The sequence below is a fragment of the Malaclemys terrapin genome, chromosome 21 (genome assembly GCF_027887155.1).
Source record: "Malaclemys terrapin pileata isolate rMalTer1 chromosome 21, rMalTer1.hap1, whole genome shotgun sequence".
NCBI lineage: Eukaryota > Metazoa > Chordata > Testudines > Emydidae > Malaclemys > Malaclemys terrapin.
Genome location: NC_071525.1, coordinates 15,809,793 through 15,835,593, shown reverse-complemented (window position 1 = coordinate 15,835,593; position 25,801 = coordinate 15,809,793). Strand labels below are relative to the sequence as shown.

At 55.2% G+C, this 25,801-nt stretch overlaps 4 non-coding genes and 1 pseudogene across 4 annotated transcripts; 2 read left to right on the top strand and 3 right to left on the bottom strand.

The window, feature by feature from the left end:
- Window positions 1-4,949: 4,949 nt before the first annotated feature.
- LOC128827567 (U2 spliceosomal RNA) lies at window positions 4,950-5,134 on the bottom strand. Its single transcript, XR_008442995.1, has one exon. It is a non-coding gene; the product is annotated as a U2 spliceosomal RNA (small nuclear RNA).
- Window positions 5,135-5,698: 564 nt separating this feature from the next.
- On the bottom strand, window positions 5,699-5,883 carry LOC128827566 (U2 spliceosomal RNA). Its single transcript, XR_008442994.1, has one exon. It is a non-coding gene; the product is annotated as a U2 spliceosomal RNA (small nuclear RNA).
- Window positions 5,884-6,447: 564 nt separating this feature from the next.
- Window positions 6,448-6,639, bottom strand: LOC128827561 (U2 spliceosomal RNA). The gene has a single exon (XR_008442989.1). It is a non-coding gene; the product is annotated as a U2 spliceosomal RNA (small nuclear RNA).
- Window positions 6,640-9,706: 3,067 nt separating this feature from the next.
- On the top strand, window positions 9,707-9,841 carry LOC128827577 (U2 spliceosomal RNA; annotated as a pseudogene).
- Window positions 9,842-15,971: 6,130 nt separating this feature from the next.
- Window positions 15,972-16,156, top strand: LOC128827568 (U2 spliceosomal RNA). Its single transcript, XR_008442996.1, has one exon. It is a non-coding gene; the product is annotated as a U2 spliceosomal RNA (small nuclear RNA).
- The last annotated feature ends 9,645 nt before the right edge of the window (window positions 16,157-25,801 follow it).

Here is a 25,801-nt window from a genome sequence, read left to right as displayed (position 1 = left end):
CCTCTAAGGCTCAATCATAATACTACATTCCTCAGTCATGGTCCCGGGCCTAACATTCCCAGGCCCACCATAAGGGACTAAAAAATAATTGGATAATAAAATCTGTCTGCCAGTCGTACGAGGGAATGTGCAGACTAAACAGACGGATGGGGCATAAGTGTATGGATAGTAAAAGAAGGTAACCATATAAGTGTTTAGCCCACTGGGTTATCTTTAGTCCATGCATTATGCTTTTCCGGGACGATGGGTAAACATCCTCCCCTTAAAAAGACAAAAAGTGGGGGAATGTAGTAAGTGAAGGCAATGTAGTAAGTAAAGGCCTAATGAAGGCCCTGAGGCCTGAACTAAAGTAATGGTCAAGACTTTGTTAATATGAAGCAAAGTTAAGCTGTGAGCAAGAGGCAGGCCCTGCTCACAGAAGTTGGCAAGGAAAGGGCTGATGTTGCAGAAATACATATTCATTTAGCTAGGGTTACCATTCGTCCGGATTCCCCCGGACATGTCCGGATTTTTGAACTTCCCTCCCTCCCCCCCCACCCCCATGCAGAGCACTCGCGGCTAACAGGGCATGAACAGCACAACTGGTACATGAACAGCATAATGGCCAACAAGGGTCAGGCTAGAGACTCTTGCCTATATGCTCGGGGTATTACTGATCGCCATATTTGGGGTCGGGAAGGAATTTTCCTCCAGGGTAGATTGGCTGAGCCTCTGGAGGTTTTTCGCCTTCCTCCGCAGCATGGGGCAGGGATCACTAGCAGGAGGGTCTCAGCCGATTGAAGTCACTAAAACACAGGATTGGGGACTTCAACGGTAGAGTCCAGGGAAGGGTCTTGCGGCCTGCAGCATGCAGGGGGTCAGACCAGATGATCATAATGGTCCCTTCTGACCTTAATGTCTATGAGTCTATGAGTCTATGAGGGCAGCCGGATGGTGCTACTTACATGTGGCTCCGACAGCGAGAGAGAGTCCCTCCTGCACTTCTCCCTCCTCCCCCTGCAGCAGAGCTCCCTCCCTCCCTCCCTGCATTGGCCTCCGGCAGGCTGGAGCTCCTCCCCCGCTGCTGCCCAGCGTGCCGGGAGAACGGCTCAGACTCAGCAAGCTCCCAGAGAGCCCTTAGGCGAACAGAAGGCCAACGACAAGGGAGCCAGGGGGCAGGGAAGGGGCAGGGAGTTCGGGGGGGGCTTTCTGGGAGGTGTGGGTTAGGTTTTGGGCAGTCAGGGTACAGGTAGGGGGTAGGGTCCTGGGGGGCAGTTTGGGGGGGGTCTTAGGAAGGGGCAGTTAGGGGACAAGGAACAGGGAGGCTTAGGTAGGGGGTGGGGTTCTGGAGGGCAGTTAGGAGCAGGGGTCCCGGGGGGGGCAGTCAGGGGACAAGGAGCGGGGGGGGTGTTTGGGAGTTTTGGGGGGGCTGTCAGGGGGCAGGGGTGGGGAGAGGGATCGGAGCAGTCAGGGGACAGGGAGCAGAGGGGTTTAGATGGGTCGGGAGTTCTGGGGGGGGCTGTCAGGGGGTGGGGAGTGGTTGGATGGGGTGTGGGAGTCCCAGGGCTCTGTCTGGGGGTGTGGATAAGGGTTGGGGCAATCAGGGCACAGGTAGGGGGTAGGGTCCTAGGTGGCCAGTTAGGACTGGGGAGAGGGTCTCAGGAGGGGGCAGTCAGGGGACAAGGAGCAGGGAGGCTTAGGTAGGGGGTGAAGTCTTGGGGGGGCAGTTAGGGGCAGGGGTCCCAGGAGGGGGCAGTCGGGGGACAAAGAGCAGGGGGGGAGGGTTGGGGGTTCTGAGGGGGGTGGGAAGTGGGTGGGGGCAGGGGCGGGGCTAGGGCAGGACAGGGGCGGGGCTAGGGCGGGGCTCCTCCCGTCCTCTTTTTTGCTTGCTGAAATATGGTAACCCTAATTTAGCATAGTTACAGTATAAACATGGTACCAAGACATACCATACCGGAACATTCCACAGATAACATGGAACAGGCCGACCCATCCCAATGACAGGGGCAAAAGGGTAAAATGATGGATAGAGTTGTTTTGATCGAACCAACAGGTACAAGGTGCGAGGCGGCACCTTACTGCATAGAGGGGTTGTACCTTGCTACGTAGAGGGGTTGCACCTCAATACGTCAGGAGTGATGTGTAACTTGTTTGTACCTGTGTATAAGAATGTGTCCCTGGGGTGGTGTCTTTGTCCGGCCACGGGGGCAGTGGAAAGTCCCGCCACTGAGCCGGGTCCTTGCCAAGAGGCACTTTTCTCGTAGTATGTCCTGAATGAGGCTCAGAAACCTACAGGGAACTGCAATTGTGTCCGAGATCGCAATAAACCTGGCCGAGGTGCCTTTGTACCTTACTAGACTCTGTGGTCATTGGGGGTTCTCATCGGGTTTGCTGTGTCAGCTATCTGCGCAGAGCTGGGGCAGCACAAAAGGGAACACAAGCACGCAGCCGAGTGATATTGTTGTACTTAAAGTACTGCACAGGATCTTATCAGGGGGAATAAGGCAAAACGCCACATTTATTAGCAATACATGTATGCATTAACACTGTATTATATGCATATAATATATTACACTTACACTCACACACACACACACACACAAACACACTCCGTCTTGTTGTTACCAATTAGTTGCTCCCCTTAACTTCACTGGCCAGGTGAGTTAGATGGGGGGGGGGGTGGAGCCGGGCTTCTGCCGATCCGGATCGATGCTCCCATGTTGACAAGACGAGACCCGGGGTCCTCTGCAAGACACCTCACTTTTATAGCAGCTTCCTTCTTATGCAAATCTATACCAGATTCAAACTCTGTGTCTGTGTCCATTGGTCCTTTGTGCTGCTTTCTTTTGAGTGTTGTCCCAATGCTGCAAAGAGGGTGTTTCCAAAAGAAGGTGCTTGCTTCTAACCCCCGAGCCCTCCCTATGTCTGCTTGTCTTTAATGAGCCCACTTGACACTTTTTATTGTCCTTGGGTCTGGCTCCCAGCCCCTCTCCAACAGTTGAGGCTGTCTGGAGGTGCTGCCTTCCATGCCTTGCTCATTCACACCTTATTCATTCAACAGGGCAATTGATTAAGAGTGGGGGGGAGGGAGAGCTCTTGTTCTACTGCTAGCAAAAAGAAATTTTTCTTCTATCTTATTCTATCCTTAGGGGCTATAATATTCTACCAAGGGCAATGCAAAGTTTCTAAATGAGGCTTTGATACAAAGTCCCATGAAAACAGAGGTCACACGTGGGTAGACCCACCACAAGGTTATATGAAGAGGCACAATGTAAAGTGATATGAAAATTATCAGAGATTTATCTACAGCTGCCGCTTCCTGAGCAGTCCGGGGAGCCATGTGGCGTAGTCGGGGAGCCCTGCGGTATGCTCCCGCCACCGCCGGGGACTCCGGATGAACCCCGCCCCATGCTCTGGCCGCTGCCCCCCGGGCAGCCAGGAGAGCCCCGCGGCGCGCCTTGGCCGCCACTGCCGGGGCCGCTGCCGGACCCCTGCCCCGCTCCTCGGCCGCTCTGGCCCGAGCGGACCCGCGGCGCACCGCAGCCGCTGCCGCTCGGGCCACTTTGGGACCCGCTCCCCGGCTGCCACTACCTGAGCGGACCGGGGAGCCCTGCGGCGTTCCCCGGCCACTGCCGCCATCTCCTGGGATGCCGGGAGACCCCTGCCCCCCTCCTTGGCCGCCGCCACCCCTGCCCGGGCCGGCATGGGACCTCTGCCCCGCTCCCCGGCTGCCACTTCCCGAGCAGTCTGGGGAGCCCAGCGGTGTGCTCAGGGAGCCCTGCGGTGTGCTGCCGCCGCCGCCCAGGACTCCAGGTGACCCCTGCCCCGCGCCCTGGCCGCTGCTGCTTGACTGCCATGGGGAGCCGCACCACCTGCCCCAGCCATCGCTGCCTGAGCCCCTGGGGGTCTCCTGCACCGCGCCGCTGCCGCCTATGCAGCCAGGGGACCCCCCCCACCTGCCCCGGCCGCCTTCCCACCCTGTGCTCCAGCCACCAATGCACACAACGTCCGTGGAGCTCCCTGATGCGCCCCAGCAGATGAGACCCCGGCCCGCCGCCTACCAGCTGCCACAGAGTCCGAGAGAATCGCCCACCCGCTACTCGACGCTCCAGCTGCCGAACGATCCCTACGCAGTCCATCAGCCGCTTCAGCCGCCGGGAGACCCCCCCAAACACACCACTACTGCCCCAGCAGCTGGGGACCCCCCCCAACGCTCCTGTTGCCCCAGCCAACAAGAGACCCCCACACCGCCCAGCAGCAGCTGCACCCATCGACCACTCCCCCCCATGCCCCTCAGTCACCTCGGGAACTCTGCGCTTGCACACTAAGAAATGGGCAGTAGCCCACGAAAGCTTATGCTCTAATACATTTGTTAGTCTCTAAGGTGCCACAAGGACTCCTGTTCTTTTTGCGGATACAGACTAACACGGCTGCTGCTCTGAAACCTGCCTGCGTGCAAGCCATCGTTCTTGGGAAGTCCTTTGCTGGCAACATTTGCAGTGCTGACTCACAGTCCTCAAGGTCAAGCCCTTAGAAGAGAGAACTGTGACTGCAAATCAGAGGTCATCTAGTCCAACCCCCTGCATCCTTCCTGGGACTCTCAGTCCTCTCCTAAGGACTGGTTCCATACTGGAGCTCCTAGAACAGTCCTCTCTCCTCCATGTGATCTCATCCTGCTCCCTGCATAACAACAGGAATATTTTCACAAGGGGAAAGGAATGGAACAATTCTCTACTATAGGGGGGTAACACTGCTGAGAAACACTGACCCAAAGCCCCCACTTCCATAACGTGTGAGAACCAATCTTTTCAAAATTTTATGAAAGAGTAGAATAGAAATGGAAAAAGCAGCTGCTTAAGTAGGTAAACCCCCATCAAAAAAAAACAACATACAAAACAGTCAAACGGCATGAGCACCGATAGAGCCCAAAAGATTTTTTCTATTTTTTGAACAACCATGTTCTCCCCGGAGGGAGGCGCACCACACCTGGAAGTACTGCAATACCAGGTTGATGCATGGAGTGGAAAGAGCAAGCTCCTATTCCATCTCCCTGTTCCAAAAATCCAGTTAATATAAAGTTCCCATATTGAGAACATATCAGATATTAAACTGATAAGAACAGATTTAAATTTTATTAGAGAATATTTAAAGAAATAAACGATACAGAAAATTTGAAGCGTTAGTCATTGGTCATTGGGGGTAACATGCAGAGTAAGGGGGTATGTTGGTGTTTTGGGGCTGGGCAGCACACATAGTATATACACACTGCAATGTCCCCAATGAGGGGTGGGTAACCGGTGGGCGGGATCAGGAGACAGTCGATAAACGGTGAGGGTCCACCACCCATACGGGAGGCAGGGACAGTCATGGGTATAAGCAAGCGGGCTGGGTAATGGGGATGGGGTGACCCTCACGTGGCGGGATTCAGCTAGGTTTGGTGGGTTTAGGGCTCAGGGGATAGGGTCCACCAGGGGGTGTGTGTGGGTGCACGAGGTCTCCCCGGCTCACTCTCGGTATTGGCGGTGGCCGGTGATGTGCTCGGTGTAAATGTCCCGGGACCAACGGATAGTGTCCGAGACCATTAGGCAAGCAGCTGCTTAAGTAAGTAGGTAAACCCTCATCAGAAAAAAAAACAACATACAAAACAGTCAAACAGCATGAGCACTGATAGAGCCCAAAAGATTTTTTCTATTTTTTGAACAACCATGTTCTCCCCAGAGAGAGGCGCACCACACCTGGAAGTACTGCAATACCAGGTTGATGCATGGAGTGGAAAGAGCAAGCTCCTATTCCATCTCCCTGTTCCAAAAATCCAGTTAATATAAAGTTCCCATATTGAGAACATATCAGATATTAAACTGATAAGAACAGATTTAAATTTTATTAGAGAATATTTAAAGAAATAAACGATACAGAAAATTTGAAGCGTTAGTCATTGGTCATTGGGGGTAACATGCAGAGTAAGGGGGTATGTTGGTGTTTTGGGGCTGGGCAGCACACATAGTATATACACACTGCAATGTCCCCAATGAGGGGTGGGTAACCGGTGGGCGGGATCAGGAGACAGTCGATAAACGGTGAGGGTCCACCACCCATACGGGAGGCAGGGACAGTCATGGGTATAAGCAAGCGGGCTGGGTAATGGGGATGGGGTGACCCTCACGTGGCGGGATTCAGCTAGGTTTGGTGGGTTTAGGGCTCAGGGGATAGGGTCCAGCAGGGGGTGTGTGTGGGTGCACGAGGTCTCCCCGGCTCACTCTCGGTATTGGCGGTGGCCGGTGATGTGCTCGGTGTAAATGTCCCGGGACCAACGGATAGTGTCCGAGACCATTAGGCAAGCAGCTGCTTAAGTAAGTAGGTAAACCCTCATCAGAAAAAAAAACAACATACAAAACAGTCAAACAGCATGAGCACTGATAGAGCCCAAAAGATTTTTTCTATTTTTTGAACAACCATGTTCTCCCCAGAGAGAGGCGCACCACACCTGGAAGTACTGCAATACCAGGTTGATGCATGGAGTGGAAAGAGCAAGCTCCTATTCCATCTCCCTGTTCCAAAAATCCAGTTAGTATAAAGTTCCCATATTGAGAACATATCAGATATTAAACTGATAAGAACAGATACTACGCTTGATCTTAGCTCATAGAGCCGAGAAGCGATACCTTTCCTCGGAACAGCGCGCCCCCCTCGTGCTCCCATTGCTTTCTATGTCACCAGGACCTGCTTTCATACCTTCCTAGCTAAGTGGCAATCGCTGCCCCGAAGTGACTCCGATACACTCACTCAAACCACCAACTCTCCACACCGAATTCTGCTCCCACACAGAGAATTCTCTCCGCCCGCTTCCTTGGGCTCAGCCAGCTGCTCTGTGTTGCCGCCAGACATTGCTGATCTGCATAACCCCGCCCACTGATGTGTGACGCCTTCCCTGTGTCTACTACTCTCCCTGCCTGCAACAGATGCTGTGGTCCCGCCCCCATTTGGAATGTAGGTGAGACAAGGACCCCTCCCATCTGTGCTCCTTGGCCCCACCCCCAGGGCTGTGGCCCCGCCCTGGCACTGGCTACTCACCAAGGATGGCCACATAGGTGGTGGGGGATATGGCCAGGTAGGCACGCCCTATGTCGGAGACCCACTTCATGCAGGTGTAATTGCCCCCGTGAGACAAGGTTGCCCCTTCAATCTGCTGAGAGGGGCCCCCGTGCAGGTCCTCGTAGTTGTGAATCCAGAAGTAGACCTGGTCCAGCGACCCGCTGTCCCCCACACATCTCAGCGTGAATGAGTTGCCCTCCCTGATCGGGTCTGGGACGTCCATGTCCACCAGGACCTTCAGGCGGGGGGGCCGGCCTGAAAAGGCCATTGGAGATGGGTCAGACCCAGCGCCCCCTAGAGGGGAAAAGCCCCATGTCCCATTCCTTGCCCCTCTGAGCCAGCCAGTCCCGCACCCTGGGGCCGGATGGGAGCTGGCGCCCCCTAGAGGGGAAAGGTCCCGTATCCCATTCCCCACCCCCAGCACCAGCCAGACCCCTGCCCTCAGACCGGATTAGAGTCAGTGCCTGCTAGAGGGGAAAGGCCCCGTGCCCCATTCCCTGCCCCCCAGCCAGCCCCTGCCCTGGGGCCTGATGGGAGCTGGCACCCCCTAGAAAGGGAAGGCCCCATACATAATGCAACTCACCTGTGGCTGGAGGCTGGGACCCTTTGGGGAGGCACCTATTCCGGTAGCCCTGCACCCGGCACTCCAGCGCCGCCCCCCGGTGCTGCCAGATGATGCGCATCCTCAGCCTATTGCTTTTGCCAGCTTCAGTTTCCTCCAGGATCCGCGCGCCGGCTCCGTCGTACCAATGCAGGCCGGAGGAGGCGCAGCGCTCGGAGATGGAGCAGACCATGCTGCCGCTCAGGAGACTGGAGGTCCTGGTCATGCCAGAATTGACCCTGCACTGATGTTCTGTGTAGGGTGGGTGAAGGGAGAGCCAGTCACTGCTGGGGGCACGGCCATGGGGACAGCCACCTCCAGTCACCAGCCACTGCCCCTTCTTTGAGAGCAGCCTCAAGACCAGGTGGAGGTGTGACCTGTACCAGGCTCCCCTCCCAGAGCTGGGAGAGAACCCAGGAGTCTTGACTCCCAGCCCCCCCCCTGCTGTGATCACTAGTTCCCACTGTTGTACTTAAAGTACTGCACAGGATCTTTTCAGGGGGAATAAGACAAAATGCCACATTTATAGTAATACATGTATTCATTAACACTGTATCATATGCATATAATATATAACACTTACACTCACACATACACACTCCGTCTTGTTGTTACCAATTAGTTGCTCCCCTTAACTTCACTGGCCAGGTGAGTTAGATGGGGGAGGGGGTGGAGCCGGGCTTCTGCCGATCCGGATCGATGCTCCCATGTTGACAAGACGAGACCCGGGGTCCTCTACAAGACACCTCACTTTTATACCAGCTTTTCTCTTATGCAAATGTATACCAGATTCAAACTCTGTGTCTGTGTCCATTGGTCCTTTGTGCTGCTTTCTTTTGAGTGTTGTCCCAATGCTGCAAAGAGGGTGTTTCCAAAAGAAGGTGCTTGCTTCTAACCCCCGAGGCCGTAGGTATGTCTGCTTGTCTTTAATGAGCCCACTTGACACGTTTTATTGTCCTTGGGTCTGGCTCCCAGCCCCTCTCCAACAGTTGAGGCTGTCTGGAGGTGCTGCCTTCCATGCCTTGCTCATCCACACCTCATTCATTCAACAGGGCAATTGATTAAGAGTGGGGGGGGGGGGGGCGGGGAGAGCTCTTGTTCTACTGCTAGCAAAAAGAAAATTTTCTTCTATCTTATTCTATCCTTAGGAGCTATAATATTCTACCAAGGGCAATGCAAAGTTTCTAAATGAGGCTTTGATACAAAGTCCCATGAAAACAGAGGTCACACGTGGGTAGACCCACCACAAGGTTATATGAAGAGGCACAATGGAAAGTGATATGAAAATTATCAGAGATTGATCTACATTGTCCCCCTTTTGACCTCTCAAAAACAATTCTTGAGTGGTCACCATATAAATCTTTTCTATTTGTTGCAAACAAACCAAACAATTATAACCAGGTGAATATAAATAAAACCATTACAATTGACTAAACACCAGATATAACATAAACACAAATGCAAACAATTATAATTATAATAATTGGAAATACAACAAAACCATTACCATTACAATAATTGGGTACATTGACAAACAAGATGAGGCCCAAGTTTGATGCTGCCTTCTTAAGCACGCACAGCAAATAAGATTTTGTAGGAGTACCACAGTTGTTATGCAAGGTTAAGCTGATTTGGACTTAAACTAACATTCAGTTGCTAAAATGTTGTAGAATTCCCTATTTTTAACAGTTGTTCTTAGAGGTTTCTGGGGACCTGAAAGATGGGGCCATACAATTATGGGCCAAGGTCTTACAGGTTATGGGGGCCCAAGAACTACCCTTCAGGGCTTGGGGAAATAGAACCAGAGTGCATAGAGGAAAGTGTGGAATTAATAATAATACAAGCAAATGTAACTAACAATACAAATATATTAATAACAAAAATTAACAACAAAAAGACTATTAGAGAACCTAACGAAAAATAAACCTGATGCATTGGGGACCAAAGTTTTTTGGACACAAGTGGTGATTGATAAGTTGGATGGAGATGGGGGAAGTAGAGAGAGGAAAAGACATTTACCCTGTCTAGTGTAGTATCGCTTCTCGGCTCCTTAGAGCTAAGATGAAAGTGTAGTGTCTGTTCTTATCAGTTTAATCTTTATTAATTCTACATGATAAGCTACTACCTATATCTATATCAGTTTAATCTTAATTTCTACTGATACTCTATATCAGCTATCCTGAAGAGCTCATGGTGCCCTGGGATGCATCCCGCAGACCCTAACACGCAACCTAAAGCTCCGACCACTGTCCCAGCACAGCCTGTTGCTCGACACAGGCTCCCGGCTGTTATGCCTGGTCCTCCCCGGAGATCTTCTCAGATCACTACCCGAAAGAAGACTCTCGGTGTCTCAGAGCCATGGCAAACCAGCAGATCCCGAGGGAAGTGCGAAAACAAGGAGAATCGCCCCCAAGATGCTGCTGCAGAAAGCTCTTCCATCCGGAGACCAGGAACATCACCGAGAGGAGGAACGTACACCTCGCTCTCCAGCCGCCGGGAGGCCGCCCCGCAGTGCTCCAGCCGCTGGAAGAACCTGCAGCCGACCACCAGCGGCTGCAGCCACCAGGAGTCTGCTCCACCTCGCTCCTGCCGCGGGAAGAGCCGCAGCCGCGGAGAGACTGCCTCCCCACGCCCCTGCTGCCCGAGACATCCACTGCCGCCCAGCTGATGCTGCCACCCGGAGTCCGTCCCCACGTGTCCCAGCTGCCGGAGAGGAGCCCCGCTGGCCATCTGCTGCCCCTGGGGCCAGGTATCCTTCCCACTGAGCCCCAGCACCTACTCCCTCCATGGGACTCTCCCACGGCTCCCCCACCGCCCATGACGCCGGGGGGCTGCCCCCCCTCCCCAGAGCGGCTGCCCATGCCACCGGGGGACTCCTGCCCCATGCCCTGTCTGCCGCCGCTGGCGCAGCCTGGGGACCCCCGCCACGCGCCCCAGCCGCTGCTGCTCCGGCCGCCGGGGGATCCCTGCCCCGAGCCCCAGCCGCTGCCGCGTGTCCACCTTGGGGAGCCGGGCCACGTGCTCCAGCTGCCCCTACCCCAGCCACCGGTGGGGGACTCCTGCCCCACGCCCTGGCCACCTCTGCCTGGGCAGCCCGGGGAGCCCCACCGCGTGCCCCGACCGCTGCTGCCCGAGCCGCCGTCAGGGGTTCCCTGCTCCGCTCCCCGTTTACCGCTGCCTACACGGCCCGGAGAGCCCTGCGGCGCGCCTCCGCCACCTCGGGACCCCTGCCCCGCTCCCCGGCTGCCCCGCAGCCGCCGCTGGTCCCACCGCCAGGGGACTCCTGCCCCGCTCCCCGGCTGCCCCGCAGCCGCCGCTGGTCCCACCGCCAGGGGACTCCTGCCCCGCTCCCCGGCTGCCCCGCAGCCGCCGCTGGTCCCACCGCCAGGGGACTCCTGCCCCGCTCCCCAGCTGCAACTACTCGGGCGACGCGGGGAGCCCCACCACGTGGCCCAGTCGCCCCTGCCTTGGCCACCGGGGATCTCCTGCTCCGCGCTGCTGCCGCCTATGCAGCCAGGGGACCCCCACCACCTGCCCCGGCCGCCGCTGTCTGAGCCACAGGGGGCCTCTCACCCTGCGCCCCAGCCACCACCGCTCACAGTGCCCGAGGAGCCCACTGATGCGCCCCGGCAGACAAGACCCCGACCCGCTGCCCGCCGGCTGCCGCGGAACCTGGGAGACCTGCCCCCCCATCATCTGGCACTCCAGCTGCAGAGTGACTCCCCCGCTGTCCACCAGCTGCTCCAGCCAACAGGAGACCCCCACACCGCCCCACAGCAGCCGCAACTGCTGAACACCCCACCCCACGTCCCCCGGCTGTCAAGGGAACTCTGCCACACGCCCCAGCCACCACGAGATGCCTCCCCGGTTCTCCTGCGGTACCCAGACACGCCCCCTGCTCCCCAGCAGCTCCAGCCACCACGAGACGGCTCCCCTGTCCCCCGGCGGGCACCAGTCACACCCCCTGGTCCCCAGCAGTCCCCGCCGCTGAGAGATGACCGCCCTGACCCCCAGCGGGACACCCTTGCTGGAGAAACCTCTACTACCACTGAGACCCCCGCTCCGCAGGGGGGTGACGATGACACCATCTACCTCACATACCCCCTTGCCGCTGATGCGCTCACCTGCCCCATCTGCTCGCCGCCCCGGCGCTTCCGCCTCCTCGGAGGAGTCACCAGGCACTTGAAGAGGTGCCATGGCAAATCCACCACCTTCAGCTGCGCCCTCTGCAACCTGCCCTTCGAAACTCAGAAGAGATGCAAGACACACCAGGCTAGCTGCAAGAGAGCCCGCTCAGCGACAGCTCCGGTTCCGGCCTCTCGCCCCCCTGTGCCCCGGCCCGCTGCTCCCGCACCGCGTGGAAACGGGGCACCCCCGCCAACCGCCACCTTAAAACCCACTCCAACCCCCGAGCCGTTAGACCAGGCCTCCACCATCGAGACGGCACCTCCCACAGCAGGCAACGTTAACCGAGCCCCTGCCAGCTGGACACCTTTCACATCCACCCAGGTAGCCTGTAAGCTCTCTGAGCTGAGGCGTCTTAGTGCCCTCCCGACGCCCAATCAGCGCAACCCCATCCCAAGAAGGGTCAGCGCCCCGCCACGCGTGGCCACCCGGAATCCTGCCCCCCGCGGACCCGACGCCGGTCCCCAGGCCACCCTACAGGCGCCAACCGCAGGAAGAGCCAATGCGACCCCTCAACCTGCACCGCGAACCCCGCCTGCCGAGGGAACGGGGTCCACCCCCCAGCCCGCTCCACAAATTGCTGCTGCCAGAGGAGTCAACGCCACAACCGGGCCGCGGCACCAGACCCCCATCGTCCGGCGGACCGGCATGGCCCCAGAGGCCACCAGGCCGGTCCCTGCTGCCAGAAGGTCGCACGTTTCCGCGACAACCCCCCAGACAGCAGCCACACACGGAAGACCTGGCGTCACCCCCGCCCCCCTTGACCCGGTCCAGATTCCGCCAACAACCAGTGGCGATCCTACCCCACCAGCGACTACGCCCCGGGACCCAACCGCGGAGTCCCCCGACCCACAAGTGAGACAACCCCTTGACCACACGGCAAACTCGCGGCCCACGCCGACTGAGGAGCCCGAGGACCAGCGGCCAAAGACTAGGCCAGCCACGCCTTGGCAGGCCGCCTGGATCGAGGAGCTCCAAGCGGCAGCTTCCTTCGCGGAATTTGACTCACTCGTCGACAGGCTCACCCGCGAGCTGTCCGCGGAGATTGCCTTCAGGAGGACACCGAACCAGGAGACCACCCGGCCTGCCCCGAGACGGCCCGCCCCACACCGTGACAACAACACCAGGGGAGCTGGAAGGAGGAACACCGGCCGCCGTTTCGACCCGGCAGCCGCGTCAAGGATCCAGAAGATGTACCGTACGAACCGCCTCAAGGCCGTGAGAGAGATCCTCGACGGGCCCCCGTCGTACTGCACGATCCCGCCCGAGCGCCTCTACAACTACTTCCTCGGAGTGTTCGGCGGCGTGCCCAGGAACGACGCGCAGCGCCCGGAGTGCCTCCGCCCCATGCCCCGCATTCCCGACGCGGACGGCCTGGAGGCCGACTTCACCCCTAAAGAGGTGACGGCCAGGCTCTCCAGAACCAAGAATACTGCACCCGGAAAAGACAGCATCCCCTACAGCCTCCTCAAGAAGCGGGACCCCGGCTGCCTCCTGCTCTCCAACATCTTTAACTTGTGCAAGCGCTTCGGCCGATCCCCCACCTCCTGGGGGAGGGCCGTGACCGTCCTGATTCACAAGAAGGGCGAGCGGGATGACCCCAGCAACTAGAGACCCATCTCCCTCTGCTCCACCATGTACAAACTGTACGCCAGCTGCCTGGCAGCCAGGATCACGGAGTGGGCGACGACCGGGGGAGCCATCAGCGCTGCCCAGAAGGGCTTCATGCCATCGGAGGGGTGCTACGAGCACAACTTCCTTCTCCAGACCGTCATCCAGACGACCAGGAGAACGCGGAGGCAGTGCTCGATAGCGTGGCTCGACCTGGCCAACGCCTTCGGGTCCATCCCCCACCATCACATCTTCGACACCCTACAGGAGTTTGGGATGCCAGAGACCTTTCTCCACCTGATCCGGGAGCTGTATAAGGGCTGCAGCACCACCATCCGATCGGTAGAAGGGGAGACCGCAGAGATACCGATCCACAGCGGCGTGAAGCAGGGTTGCCCCCTCAGCCCCATCGTCTTTAACCTCGCCATGGAGCCGCTCCTGCGGGCGATCTCCGACGGCGTCGACGGCTTCGACCTGCACGGCGAGAGGGTGAGCGTCTTGGCCTTCGCGGATGACCTGGTCCTGATCGCGGACGACCCCGAGAGGCTCCAGGGCATGCTCGACACCATCGGGAGAGCCGCGGACTGGACGGGACTCCGCTTCAACGCCAAGAAGTGTGCGTCCCTCCACGTTGACGGGAGCAAGAGGGACTCGGTACTGATGACGGAGTTCCTCATCCAGGGCGAGTCCGTCGTTCCTCTGGCGGAGGGGCAGGCGTACCAACACCTCGGCACGCCGACAGGCTTCCGCGTCCAGCAGACCCCCAAGGACACTATCGGGGAGATCCTGCAAGACGCCGCCAAAATCGACACATCCCTGCTGGCGCCGTGGCAGAAGATCAACGCCCTCAACACCTTCCTGATCCCCCGCATCGCCTTCGTCCTGAGGGGATCCGCCGTGGCAAAGGTGCCCCTCAACAAGGCGGACAACGCCATCCGGAAGCTGGTCAAAACCTGGATGTCCCTGCCCCGGAGAGCCAGCAACGAACTCGTATACATCAAGCACAGGCACGGTGGTGCCGGCGTCCCCCGTATGGGAGACCTCTGTGACATCGCGGTCCTCACACACGCCTTCCGCCTCCTGACTTGCCCGGACGCCACGGTGAAGAACGTTGCAACGACTGCCCTGCACGCCGCCACCGAGAAATGAATCAGCAGACCTCCCTCCGACCGAGATGTGGCCACCTTCTTGAGCGGCTCCCTGGATGGCGACTTCGCCCGGGACAGGGGAGACTTCGCCTCGCTGTGGACCCGCGCCCGCAATGCCACGCGCCGGCTGGGAAAGCGCCTGGGCTGCTGCTGGGAATGGAACGAGGAACGGCAGGAGCTGGGAGTCCTGATACCGCGGATCGGAACGGAGGACAACATCGTCGTCACCCCCGGAGCCAGAGGCGTGCTGGAGAGTTCCCTGAAGGCCGCCGTCCACGCGCTCTACGTGGACGCCCTGAAGAAAAAGCCGGACCAGGGTAAAGTCTTCGAAGTAACCAGCAAGTGGGACTCCAGCAACCACTTCCTCCCCACAGGCAGCTTCACCCGGTTCGCCGACTGGCGGTTCATTCACCGCGCCCGGCTGAATTGCGTCCCTCTCAACGGTGCCACCCGCCACGGGAACCGGGACAAACGCTGCAGGAAGTGCGGGTACATCAACGAAACCCTGCCCCACGACCTATGCTGCTGCAAGCCCCACGCCAGAGCCTGGCAGCTACGCCACAACGCCGTCCAGGACCATCTAGTGAAGGCCATCAACCCGCGTCTGGGAGAGATCGCTGTCAACCGCACCGTCCCTGGCACCGACAGCCCGCTGCGCCCAGACATCGTCGTCACGGACGAGGTGGGAAAAAAGATCATCCTGGTCGACGTAGCGATTCTGTTCGAGAACAGGACCCCGGTTCCGCGAAGCCCGAGCCCGCAAGCTCGAAAAATACGCCCCCCTGGCTGATACCCTGCGGGCTAAGGGTTACGAGGTGCACGTCGACGCTCTGCTCGTTGGGGCCCTGGGTGCCTGGGACCCGTGTAACGAACGCGTGCTGAGGACCTGTGGGGTGGGCCGTCATTACGCGCGGCTCATGAGACGCCTAATGGTCTCGGACACTATCCGTTGGTCCCGGGACATCTACATCGAGCACATCACCGGCCACCGCCAATACCGAGAGTGAGCTGGGGAGACCTCGTGTACCCACACCCCCCCCCGCTGGACCCTATCCCCTGAGCCCTAAACCTACCAAACCTAGCTGAATCCTGCCACGTGAGGGTCACCCCATCCCCATTACCCAGCCCGCTTGCTTATACCCATGACTGTCCCTGCCTCCCGTATGGGTGGTGGACCCTCACCGTTTATCGACTGTCTCCTGACCCCGCCCACCGGTTACCCACCCCTCATTGGGGACATTGCAGTGTGTATATACTATGTGTGCTGCCCAGCCCCAAAACACCAACATACCCCCATACTCTGCATGTTACCCCCAATGACCAATGACTAACGCTTCAAATTTTCTGTATCGTTTATTTCTTTAAATATTCTCTAATAAAATTTAAATCTGTTCTTATCAGTTTAATATCTGATATGTTCTCGATGTGAGAACTTTATATTAAACGGGTTTTTGGAACAGGGAGATGGAATAGGAGCTTGCTCCGTCCATTCCATGCATCAGCCTGGTATTGCAGTACTTCCAGGTGTGGTGCGCCTCCCTCCGGGGAGAACATGGTTGTTCAAAAAATAGAAAAAATCTTTTGTGCTCTATTGGTGCTCACACTGTTTGACTGTTTTGTATGTTGTTTTTTTTTTTTTTTTCTGATGGGGGTTTACCTACTTGAGTAGCTGCTTTTTTCATTTCTATTCTACTCTTTCATAAAATTTTGAAAAGATGGGTTCTTACACGTTATGGAAGTGTGGGCTTTGGGTCAGTGTCTCTCAGTGGTGTTACCCCCCCCCCCCCCCATAGAAGGGAATTGTTCCATTCTTTTCCCCTTGTGAAAATATTCCTGTTAGGCAGAGAGCAGGATGAGATCACATGGAGGAGAGAGGACTGTTCCAGGAGCTCCAGTATGGAACCAGTCCAGATCCAAGCAAAACAAGTGGTAAAACTCCCACTGACTTCAGTAATACAAGATCAAGCCCTTAGAAGAGGACTGTGAGTCCCAGGAAGGATGCAGGGGGTTGGACTAGATGACCTCTGATTTGCAGTCACAGTTCTCTCTTCCAAGGGCTTGATGTTGAGGACTGTGAGTCAGCACTGCAAATGTTGCCAGCAAAGGACTTCCCAAGAACGATGGCTTGCACGCAGGCAGGTTTCAGAGCAGCAGCCGTGTTAGTCTGTATCCGCAAAAAGAACAGGAGTCCTTGTGGCACCTTAGAGACTAACAAATTTATTAGAGCATAAGCTTTCGTGGGCTACTGCCCATTTCTTAGTGTGCAAGCGCAGAGTTCCCGAGGTGACTGAGGGGCATGAGGGGGAGTGGTCGATGGGTGCAGCTGCTGCTGGGCGGTGTGGGGGTCGCTTGTTGGCTGGGGCAACAGGAGCGTGGGGGGGGGTCCCTAGCTGCTGGGGCAGTAGTGGAGTGGTTGGGGGGTCTCCCGGCGGCTGAAGCGGCTGATGGACTGCGTAGGGATCGTTCGGCAGCTGGAGCGTCGAGTGGCGGGTGGGCGATTCTCTCGGACTCTGTGGCAGCTGGTAGGCGGCGGGCCGGGGTCTCATCTGCTGGGGCGCATCAGGGAGCTCCACGGACGTTGTGTGCATTGGTGGCTGGAGCACAGGGTGGGAAGCCCCCGGCCGCTCGGGCGGTGGCGGCCGGGGCAGGTGGTGGGGGTCCCCTAGCTGCATAGGCGGCAGCGGCGCGGTGCAGGAGACCCCCAGGGGCTCAGGCAGCGATGGCTGGGGCAGGTGGTGCGGCTCCCCATGGCGGTCGAGCAGCAGTGGCTGGGGAGCGGGGCTGGGGTTGCCGGGCGTCCTGAGGGGCGGCAGCGGCTGGAGCACGCCACGGGGCTCCCCAGGCTGCTCGGGGAGAGGCAGCCGGGGCATGGGTCCCCCGGCAGCGGCGGCCGGAGCGTGCCACGTGGATCTCTGGGCTGCCTGGGGGACAGCGGCCAGGGCGCGGGGCAGGGGTCCCCCGGCGGCATGGGCGGTGGGAGGGCTGTGGGAGAGTCTCCACGTGCGGGTAAGTCCTGGGGTTCTCTGGGGCACTTACCCGGCGTCCGGAGCAGCAGCTGGGCGCCGGAGGGTTTCCCAGGCGGCTGGGATCCAAGGAAGCAGTCCCCTGGCGGGAGGAGCAGCAGCTGGGCAGCGGGGTTCTCCGGCGGCCGGTCCGTGATAGCCGCATGGTGTGGTGGGCACCCTGCAGCTGGCCATCTGCGAGGGGCTTCCCTGGCGGCAGAAGTACGGCAGGGCAGGCTCCAGGTGGTTGCAGCTGCTGGTCAGCCGGAGAGTCTACCGGCGGCAGGACCACGGCGGGGGGACCTCGCTGTGGCTGAGGAGTGGGGTGGATGTTCCTCCTCTCCCTGATGTCCCTGCAGGCTGGTCTCGGGATGCGGGAGCTTCCTGTGGTAGCATCTGGGGGGTCTTTCCCCCACTCCCTCTTTTCTTCTGCAGCTGGTGACTTACTGTGGCTTGGAGACCCCTGGGGTCTTTCTCGGGAAGCGCCCTGAGGACCACTCTCGGTAGAGTTGGCAGTGGCGGGGCCCGGTGGCATGCTGGAGTAGAGGCCAGCAGTTTGGGCTGAGTTTTAGGAGCAGTAGGATGCATTCCCACTGCTTGTGCTTAGTGTAGCAGATATACTGCTATATAGATCAAGGTAGCGGCTTAATCGTATAGAATAAATGAGGATTAAACTGATAAAATCAAGATATAAATTTTATTAGAGAACAATAACGTTCGATGCGTTGCCTGCACTGCTCCATCACCAGCTGGATCCGCGGCCCCAGGGCTCCGGCCTGCTCCCGGTCGTGGTCCCGCAGGGCCTGCACCAGGGCTGGGGGAAGAGACGTCAGTGAGGCCTGGAGGAGTTATGGCTTTGGGGGGGCGGGGGCAGGGGTGTGCTGAGCTGCTGGATGGATGCCATGGTCCTGCCGCCCCTCAGGCCGGCTCGTGCCCCTTGCAGACCCTAGGAAGGGTCCTCAGGTGGGGGGGGGCGTCCCCCTGTCCGTCTGGAGCCATGGAGGGGATCTCACCTTGTGCGTCGGTCCCCGGGGAGCCCTGGCGCTGCTGCAGGCTGGCCAACGCCTGGCTCTTAGAATCATAGAATCTCAGGGTTGGAAGGGACCTCAGGAGGTATCTAGTCCAACCCCCTGCTCAGAGCAGGACCAATTCCCAACTAAATCATCCCAGCCAGGGCTTTGTCAAGCCGGGCCTTAAAAACCTCCAAGGAAGGAGACTCCACCACCTATAGATAAATCTCTGATAATTTTCATATCACTTTACATTGTGCCTCTTCATATAATCTTGTGGTGGGTCTACCCACGTGTGACCTCTGTTTTCATGGGACTTTGTATCAAAGCCTCATTTAGAAACTTTGCATTGCCCTTGGTAGAATATTATAGCCCCTAAAGATAGAATAAGATAGAAGAAAAATTTCTTTTTGCTAGCAGTAGAACAAGAGCTCTCCCCCCCCACTCTTAATCAATTGCCCTGTTGAATGAATGAGGTGTGGATGAGCAAGGCATGGAAGGCAGCACCTCCAGACAGCCTCAACTGTTGGAGTGGGGCTGGGAGCCAGACCCAAGGACAATAAAACGTGTCAAGTGGGCTCATTAAAGACAAGCAGACATATGGACGGCCTCGGGGGTTAGAAGCGAGCACCTTCTTTTGGAAACACCCTCTTTGCAGCATTGGGATAACACTCAAAAGAAAGCAGCACAAAGGACCAATGGCCACAGACACAGAGTTTGAATCTGGTATAGATTTGTATAAGAGGAAAGCTGCTATAAAAGTGAGGTGTCTTGCAGAGGACCCCGGGTCTCGTCTTGTCAACATGGGAGCATCGATCCGGATCGGCAGAAGCCTGGCTCCACCCCCTCCTCCATCTAACTCACCTGGCCAGTGAAGTTAAGGGGAGCAACTAATTGGTAACAACAAGACAGAGTGTGTTTGTGTGTGTGTGTGAGTGTAAGTGTAATATATTATATGCATATAATACAGTGTTAATGAATACATGTATTGCTAATAAATGTGGCGTTTTGCCTTATTCCCCCTGAAAAGATCCTGTGCAGTACTTTAAGTACAACATTTTGGTGGAGAATGCGAAAGGGGGAGCAAGCATAAAATCCACAGTTATTATAAAACTGGTGTGCACACCGCCAGCTTTAGCAAGCCTGGCACTAGAGGAAAAAGAGCGTAAACTTTCAGTTAATTAACCAAACTCTGAAGGATATAGGAGTTTAGGTTTAAATTGTGTTCATGACTGAGCTAAAGAGGACAACTTAGTGTTTCTCACTCTGATCCGGGGAAGGATTAACCAAACTCTGAAGGATATAGGAGTTTAGGTTTAAATTGTGTTGTAGAGGTACATACACCCTCAGCCGTAGCAAGACTGAGCTAAAGAGGAGAACTTAGTGTTTCTCACTCTGATCCGGGGAAGGATCTAATCCGGGGAAGGATTTGTATAATTGGTGTATGAACCCTCGGTGGTAGCAGACCGAGTAATACAGAGGGAGCTTAGCGTCTCTCCCTCTGGCCCAGAGTGGATTAAAAACATAAAATACAGATCTTGTTCTGTTAAACCAAACTCTGAAGGATATAGGAGTTTGGGCAGTGTAGTGTGGTTTATGTTTGTTTGTTTTTTTTTGTTTTGTTTTGTTTTTTGTAAGTAATATTGTGGTAATTTCACAATTTTGAAGAAAATGTTTAAGGAATGGGACCAGGAAGGGTGGGGGCTAGTTGGAAAGCCCACCCTCCTTGCTAAATTGGTAGTGGAACAAGGCTTGTGCCCATGGAAAGGAACTGTTTATTGGAAAAAGCAGGATCGGGCCCAGGCAAGCAACAGATAAAAAAACTGAAAAACAGGTTGGGTACAAAGAGTTAAAACAGCACTCTCAAATCTTACAGCAGCAGTAACATCAGGAGAAGAAACATTTGAGACCCCAGAAGGGGGCAGACCTTTGGGACCCCTCTGGAGATTGGGAAGGGGGATATTTGGGATATTTGGGTAAATTCCTCCTCCCAGGGCCAAAGTGCCATTAAAACAGTTAACAACAGTCCCTGCTTCTGCCTCAGATCTCCAGGCCATGGCAAAATGGCTGGAAATTTTAAAACAGAATTTTATTTTTTCTAGATGGAGTGTTAACGCCCTTTTACTGAGAGAAAGGGAGGATTTACACTCACAAGAAATGCACCACTTAATTAGCATTTGTGCAGCCCCGAGTACCAAACACACTGTGGCAGAGACCAAGCAGGTTCTGCCAGGGTGGAAGCACTGTGCTAATTTGTTTCCAAGCTTCTATCTTTCAGGCTCTGAACCAGAACATCAGAAGAGCTGGTACCAGCTGAAGAGTTATAAAATACCATGGTTATAGTGTCATGACAGAGTCTGTGTTCAGTGTTGCATGTTCTGTGTCTGTCTCTAGTGGTGTCCTGTGCTAGCATTGGGTCTAGAAAAAGAGGGAATATTTAAAGAAATAAACGATACAGAAAATGTGAAGCGTTAGTCATTGGTCATTGGGGGTAACATGCAGAGTAAGGGGGTATGTTGGTGTTTTGGGGCTGGGCAGCACACATAGTATATACACACTGCAATGTCCCCAATGAGGGGTGGGTAACCGGTGGGCGGGGTCAGGAGACAGTCGATAAACGGTGAGGGTCCACCACCCATACGGGAGGCAGGGACAGTCATGGGTATAAGCAAGCGGGCTGGGTAATGGGGAAGGGGTGACCCTCACGTGGCGGGATTCAGCTAGGTTTGGTGGGTTTAGGGCTCAGGGGATAGGGTCCAGCAGGGGGTGTGTGTGGGTGCACGAGGTCTCCCCGGCTCACTCTTGGTATTGGCGGTGGCCGGTGATGTGCTCGGTGTAAATGTCCCGGGACCAACGGATAGCGTCCGAGACCATTAGGCGTCTCATGAGCCGCGCGTAATGACGGCCCACCCCACAGGTCCTCAGCACGCGTTTACTACACTAGAGAGGGCAAATGTCTTTTCCTCTCTCTACTTCCCCCATGTCCATCCACTTTATCAATCACCACTTGTGTCCAAAAAAAACTGTGGTCCCCAATGCATCAGGTTTATTTTTTGTTAGGTTCTCTAATAGTCATTTTGTTGTTAATTTTTGTTCTTAATACATTTGTATTGTTAGTTACATTTGCTTGTATTATTATTAATTCCACACTTCCCTCTATGCACTCTGGTTCTACTTCCCCAAGCCCTGAAGGGTAGTTCTTGGGCCCCCATAACCTGTAAGACCTTGGCCCATAATTGTATGGCCCCATCTTTCAGGTCCCCAGAAACCTCTGAGAACAACTGTTAAAAACAGGGAATTCTACAACATTTTAGCAACTGAATGTTAGTTTAAGTCCAAATCAGCTTAACCTTGCATAACAACTGTGGTACTCCTACAAAATCTTATTTGTTGTGTGTGCTTAAGAAGGTCCTGACCTCAGTGACTTTTATTGTTTGATGGCTATTGCAGCATCAAACTTGGGCCTCATTTTGTTTGTTAATGTACCCAATTATTGTAATGGTAATGGTTTTGTTGTATTTCCAATTATTATAATTATAATTGTTTGCATTTGTGTTTATGTTATATCTGCTGTTTGGTCAATTGTAATGGTTTTAGTTATATTCACCTGGTTATAATTGTTTGGTTTGTTTGCAACAAATACAAAAGATTTATATGGTGACCACTCAAGAATTGTTCTTGAGAGGTCAAAAGGGGGACAATGTAGATAAATCTCTGATAATTTTCATATCACTTTACATTGTGCCTCTTCATATAACCTTGTGGTGGGTCTACCTACGTGTGACCTCTGTTTTCATGGGACTTTGTATCAAAGCCTCATTTAGAAACTTTGCATTGCCCTTGGTAGAATATTATAGCCCCTAAGGATAGAATAAGATAGAAGAAAAATTTCTTTTTGCTAGCAGTAGAACAAGAGCTCTCCCCCCGCCACTCTTAATCAATTGTCCTGTTGAATGAATGAGTTGTGGATGAGCAAGGCATGAAAGGCAGCACCTCCAGACAGCCTCAACTGTTGGAGAGGGGCTGGGAGCCAGACCCAAGGACAATAAAACGTGTCAAGTGGGCTCATTAAAGACAAGCAGACATAGGGACGGCCTCGGGGGTTAGAAGCGAGCACCTTCTTTTGGAAACACCCTCTTTGCAGCATTGGGACAACACTCAAAAGAAAGCAGCACAAAGGACCAATGGACACAGACACAGAGTTTGAATCTGGTATAGATTTGCATAAGAGGAAAGCTGCTATAAAAGTGAGGTGTCTTGCAGAGGACCCCGGGTCTCGTCTTGTCAACATGGGAGCATCGATCCGGATCGGCAGAAGCCCGGCTCCACCCCCTCCTCCATCTAACTCACCTGGCCAGTGAAGTTAAGGGGAGCAACTAATTGGCAACAACAAGACGGAGTGTGTTTGTGTGTGTGTGTGAGTGTAAGTGTAATATATTATATGCATATAATACAGTGTTAATGAATACATGTATTGCTAATAAATGTGGCGTTTTGTCTTATTCCCCCTAAAAAGATCCTGTGCAGTACTTTAAGTACAACACACCTCCCTAGGTAACGCATTCCAGTGTTTCACCACCCTCCTAGTGAAATAGTTTTTCCTGATATCCAACCTGGACCTCCCCCACTGCAACTTGAGACCATTGCTCCTTGTTCTGTCGTCTGCTACCACTGAGAACAGCCGAGCTCCATCCTCTTTGGAACCCCCCTTCAGGTAGTTGAAGGCTGCTATCAAATCCCCCCTCATTCTTCTCTTCTGGAGACTAAACAATCCCAGTTCCCTCAGCCTCTGGAGTCATGTGCTCCAGACTCCTAATCATTTTTGTTGCCCTCCGCTGGACTCTTTCCAATTTTTCCACATCCTTCTTGTAGTGTGGGGCTCAAAACTGGACACAGTATTCCAGATGAGGCCTCACCAATGTCGAATAAAGGAGAACGATCACGTTCCTCGATCTGCTGGCAATGCCCCTACTTATACAGCCCAAAATGCCGTTAGCCTTCTTGGCAACAAGAGCACACTGTTGACTCATATCCAGCTTCTCGTCCACTGTGACCCCTAGGTCCTTTTCTGCAGAACTGCTACCTAGCCATTCGGTCCCTAGTCTGTAGCAGTGCATGGGATTCTTCCGTCCTAAGTGCAGGACTCTGCACTTGTCCTTGTTGAACCTCATCAGGTTTTTTTCGGCCCAATCCTCTAATTTGTCTAGGTCCCTCTGTATCCGATCCCTACCCTCTAGTGTATCTACCACGCCTCCTAGTTTAGTGTCATCTGCAAACTTGCTGAGAGTGCAGTCCACACCATCCTCCAGATCATTAATAAAGATATTAAACAAAACCAGCCCCAGGACCGACCCTTGGGGCACTCCGCTTGAAACCGGCTGCCATCTAGACATGGAGCCATTGATCACTACCCATTGAGCCCGACGATCTAGCCAGCTTTCTATCCACCTTACAGTCCATTCATCCAGCCCATACTTCTTTAACTTGGCGGCAAGAATACTGTGGGAGACCGTATCAAAAGCTTTGCTAAAGTCAAGGAATAACACATCCACTGCTTTCCCCTCATCCACAGAGCCAGTTATCTCATCATAGAAGGCACTTAGGTTAGTCAGGCACGACTTCCCCTTTGTGAATCCATGCTGACCGTTCCTGATCACTTTCATCTCCTCTAAATGTTTCATAATTGATTCCTTGAGGACCTGCTCCATGATTTTTCCAGGGACTGAGGTGAGGCTGACTGGCCTGTAGTTCCCCGGATCCTCCTTCTTCCCTTTTTTAAAGATGGGCACTACATTAGCCTTTTTCCAGTCATCTGGGACCTCCCCCGATCGCCATGAGTTTTCAAAAATAATGGCTAATGGCTCTGCAATCTTACCCGCCAACTCCTTTAGCACCCTCGGATGCAGCGCATCTGGCCCCAGGGACTTGTGCACGTTCAGTTTTTCTAAATAGTCCCGAACCACTTCTTTCTCCTCAGAGGGTTGGTCACCTTCTCCCCATATTGTGCTGCCCAGTGCAGCAGTCTGGGAGCTGACCTTGTGCGTGAAGACAGAGGCAAAAAAAGCATTGAGTACATTAGCTTTTTCCACATCCTCGGTCACTAGGTTGCCTCCCTCATTCAGTAAGGGGCCCACACTTTCCTTGACTTTCTTCTTGTTGCTAACATACCTGAAGAAACCCTTCTTGTTACTCTTAACATCTCTTGCTAACTGCAACTCCAAGTGTGATTTGGCCTTCCTGATTTCACTCCTGCACGCCTGAGCAATATTTTTATACTCCTCCCTGGTCATTTGTCCAATCTTCCACTTCTTGTAGCCCAGCTGGGCACGCAGGGCCAGCAGCTCCTTCTTCAGCTCAGCCATGTGGGGCAGGAGGTGCTCCGGGGCCTGGGGCAGAGACAGACAGAGATGGGGGTGAGGGGAGACAGGGCCTTGCCCCCCCCCCCCCGCCCAAGATCACTCCCCATGGGGCTCTAGGGAGGTTTAATGCAGAATAAACTAGGGGGGTGCTCCTGCCTCACCCCCTCCTCCAGGGCCCCCCATCCCATCTCCCCCCAGAAGAGGGTCTCACTCCTGCCCTGTGGGGAGACCTCCCCGCTCCCTGCCCCATTGCTCCACCAAGTGTGCGTCTCACCTTGTAGAGAGGGAAGCCGGAAGCCTGGCACACAGTGAGGAAGGCCCGGTGCTGGGCGAGCGCCGTCCGGCCCAGCCTATGGATGGAGAGCTCGTGGGCCGGGACCTGCTGGGACCTGGAGGCCGGGGACGACTGGGTCAGGGCAGCCAAGGATCAGCCCCTGAACCCCCCACTCTCCGGCACCCCCCATCCTCACCAGGCACCCCAGCCCAGCCCACCTCCCCCCCTGCTCCCCGGGAAGGGCTGCGGGGCCCCGTCGTCACAGCCGCCTGCCAGGGTAGTACAGCATTGGTACCCCCAGGAGAGCAGATACCAGTGCAGAGTATTAATACCTCAGAGAGTATCAATGCTCCTCTCACCGCTATAGGCTACCAATGCTCCTAGAGCATTATCAGCCCAGAAAGTATTAATCCTCCCACCCCAAATGTCAGGTATCGATGCTCTCAGATTATTATTAAGCGGGAGGGAGTATTCATGCTCCCACCAGAGTATTAAAGCCCCTGCCCCATTCTCAGGGTATTAGCTCTCCTCCCAGAGAAC